We start from the raw sequence: 3868 nt of genomic DNA on the forward strand, positions 1-3868 counted from the left end.
AGACATCGGATCCGTCTCCGGAAAGACCGATACCCCCATGTCGCTTCTTTCTTGCTCCCCGTTTCTCTGGCTGAATTCCAAGTTCTTCAGCCTCTTTTCCTCCACTCATTTTCCTACGACACGATCCGTTTCTAATCTCTCTGTATCTCTGTCGTTAAATATGTATTTATCCAAGGACGCCAACGCCTTCCCCGCCTTCGAATTCCCTGGATCCAACGGGGCTGGACCCCGGCAGGAGGCGGTGTGTGGTGGTGTGTCTGGGGCATGCCCAGGTGGTGCTGCGTGGGTGTGGGTGTGTGTGTGGGGGGGGGGGGGTGGGGGGTGGGGGGGGGTGGGTCATGAGTGTGGTGTGTGTATAGGTTCCACGTGAGGCCGAGTGTGTGTCGGGTGGGCACCATGGGTGTGTGCGTGTGGGATGCGCCAGTGGGTGTGGGCGTGGCCGGAAGGGGGTGGGGCGTGCAGAGACAGTGGCCCAGAGACACAGCCAGGCAAAGGACAGCGCAGTGTGTGTGTGTGCAGGGGGTAGGGGGGAGTGTGTGGTGTGTGGCCTGTGCGAGCGGGGTGTGAACGGGCTGCGTGTGTGTGTGTATGTGTCTGGGGTCGGGATGTGTGTGTGCGCGGTGTGCAGGCGGGGTGTGTGTGCGGGTATGCGTGTGGTGTGTAGGGTGCCGCTGTGGGTGTGGGTGTGGGTGTGGCCTGTGGGTGCGAGGGGTGGTGGCGCAGAGACAGAGGCCCAGAGACACAGCTAGGCAAAGGACAACGCAGTGGCGTGGGGGGGGGGAGTTGGGGGGTTCGGGGGCGCGAGGCGGCTTGCAGGAGGGGTGGGGGGGGTGGGATGTGTGTTCGGGCGTGTCGTGTGCGATCGTCGCAGGGTGTTTATGGGCGGGGGGGCTGGGTGTGGCGTTGGAAGCCGGGCTGGGTGTGTGTGGCCTCAGCGTGTGGTGTGTGGGCAGAGCGAGGGAAGAGGAGAGGGGGAGCGTCACAGCCAGGCCAAGGACAACGCAGTGTGTGTGTGTGTGTGTCTGTGTGTGTGTGTGTGTGGTGGATGGGGGGAGTGTGTGGTGTGTGGCGTGTGAGGGCGGGGTGTGTGTGTGTGTGTGTGTGTGTGTGTGTGTGTGTGTGTCTGGGTTCGGGATGTGTGTGTGTGCTGTGTGTAGGCGGGGTGTGTGTGCCGGTATGCGTGTGGCGTGTAGGGTGCACCTGTGGTTGTGGGTGTCCCGGGGAGGGGTGGCGTGGCACAGAGACACAGCCAGGCAAAGGACAGTGCAGTGTGTGTGTGTGTGTGGGGGGGTGTGCGGGAGAGGTGGGGGGGCGGGGTATGTGTGGGGGCGTGGTGTGTGCGGGGGTGGGGGGTTTTATGGGCGGGCAGGTGTGTGTGGCGCTGGGGGCGGGGCGGGGTGTGTGTGTCTACGCATGTGGTGTGTGGGCAGAGACAGAGGAGAGGGGGAGAGTCACAGCCAGGCCAAGGAGAACGCAGTGGGGGGGGAGGGGGGTGGCTGGGGCGGGAAGGGAGGAGTGTGCGGTGTGTGGCAAGCGTGGGCGGGGTGCAAACGGGCTGGGTGTGCGTGTGTCTGGGGTCAGGACGTGTGTGTGCACTGTGTGCAGGCGGGGTGTGTGTGCGGGTATGCGTGTGGTGTGCGGTGCGCCTGTGGGTGTGGGTGTGGTGGAGGGTGGGTAGCACAGAGACACAGCTAGGCAAAAGACAAGGCAGTGTGTGGGGGGGGGGGCGGGGGTGCGGGATAGGTGGGGGAGGCGGGGTATGTGTGGGGGCGTGGTGTGTGCGGGGGTGGGGAGGTTTATGGGCGGGGGGTGGGGGTGTGCGGCTACGCATGTGGTGTGTGCGCAGAGCCAGAGGAGGGGGAGACAGCCACAGCCAGGCCAAGGACAATGCAGTGTGTGTGTATGTGCGTGTATGGGAGAGCGCGGAGGGGGGGGGGGGGGGAGTGTGTGGTGTGTGGTGTGTGGCGTGTGCGGGCCGGGTGCGTACGGGCTGGGGGTATGTGTGCGTGTGTGTGTGTGGCGGGGGGGGGGGCGGTGGTGGTGGTCCGGGATGTGTGTGTGCACGCGCTGGGTGCAGGCGGGGTGTGTGTGCGGGTATGCGTGTGGTGTGTAGGGTGTTCCTGTGGGTGGTGCGGGCAGAGACAGAGGCAGAGAGTCGCAGCCAGGCAAAGGACGACGCAGTGGGTGTGTGGTACGGGCATGGTGTGTGTGGGGGGTGGGGTCTGCGTGTGGTGTGTGTGGTGGGCGGGCAGAGACAGATCCAGTCAGGCAAAGGATCACGTGCACGGACGGATATCCCGCATCATCTGCTTGTGTTTTCTGAGCTCATTCAGCACCTCCGCGATCAAGACCACTCCCACGAAATGTGAGTGTGCCCCCACCAGCCAGCACTTGTCTTCGGCCAGGCAGACAGGGGAGTGTTCCGAGTTTCGGGGGGGGGGCGGGGGGGCGGGGTTCGCGACTCGCTGTCCCCAGGCCAGCCTGGGTCCTCGCGTTCTGCCCCTGAACCTGACTGGAGCAAGTGGATCCGCGTGATCTGTCGTGGCTCTGTTTGAAATCCTTGGCGGGAGAAGGAAGATCTCCCCCCATGCCAGGGGAGACAAGCCCCCCAAAAGTCACCTCCCTGGGGTTCCCGTAGCTGTTCTCCAAATCCATCCAGTTTCCCCAAAGGAGATATCCCATCCCAAGCAACAAAGCCCAAATGGCTCCCCATGGACCTCTGGCCCAAGGTGCCGCTCCCACACAGCCTCCTTCCACAGCCCCAGGGCATTCAAGAGTTCGCCGGCCCGGCCCGGCCCGCTCCACCCGTGGTCCCCCCGCAGGGCCATCTCAAAAAGCGACCGACAGGCAGGTGGCGCCCGACAGCCAACCCACTGTCCAGAGAGCCGGCCGCAGCATAGAAGCTCCGAGGGAGACCAGCAGGGACTCGCTGCCAGACGGGGGGGGGGCCCATCCTAGGGCGCAGTTTCTCCGCTCCGTCACCGACGTGGACAGGAAAGCGGGACACGCCAACACTTCCCGGGAACGTCTCTGGGCGAGGTACGACGGACGCACGGACGGACAGACGGACGGGGGTGGGGGAGGGGGAGCATTCTTGACCGCACGCCCGCACCCACCGACGCACGCACGCACGCACGCACGCACGGACGCACGCACGCACGCACGCACGGACGCACGCACGCACGGACGCACGCACGCACCGACCGACCGACCGACGCCGGGGTCCAGCCCTGGTGGATCCAGGGTGATTCGAGGGTGGGGATGGAGTCGGCGTCCTAGGAAAAAACTTAATTCATGATAAGATATACAGAGAGATTAGAAACGGATAGCGTCGTAGGAAATATCAGTGGCGAGAAAGAGGCTGAACCCCTTGGTTTACGTGGCATCACATCCATGCTGCAGATGGGAATTCAGCCAGAAAAACGGGGAGCAAGAGAGAAACGACCCAGGGGAATCCGTCTTTCCAGAAACGGATCCCATTTCTTTGTTTTTTAGGCTTGCTTCTAACCTTTGGTTACACATAGGGATGAATCCAGAGTCACGCGGGGGTCAGCAATCCTGACCTTGCTCAAAATCAGGTGCTTTCCATCCAAGGAAGGTCTTAGGGGTTTTCCTTCATCTTCTGGCCACGAGGCCTGCTGCCATGTGAGGATGCTCTCTTCTGATCCCCAAACCACTCATGTTTTCCAGGGGTGTTTTTTCTTAAACCAGGCACCACCCTCCGGATAAAGTTGCATTCCCGTAGGGTGGGGGTGTCGTGAGTTCCAATCAAGAAAGGCATTGATGTCACTCAAGGTTCCCACGATTCATCTGAAAGGTTCATACTTATTTCTCCCCAGAGACACAGCTAGGCAAAGGACAAGGCAGT

This window comes from Budorcas taxicolor, unplaced genomic scaffold (genome assembly GCF_023091745.1).
Source record: "Budorcas taxicolor isolate Tak-1 unplaced genomic scaffold, Takin1.1 scaffold3654, whole genome shotgun sequence".
Lineage (NCBI taxonomy): Eukaryota > Metazoa > Chordata > Mammalia > Artiodactyla > Bovidae > Budorcas > Budorcas taxicolor.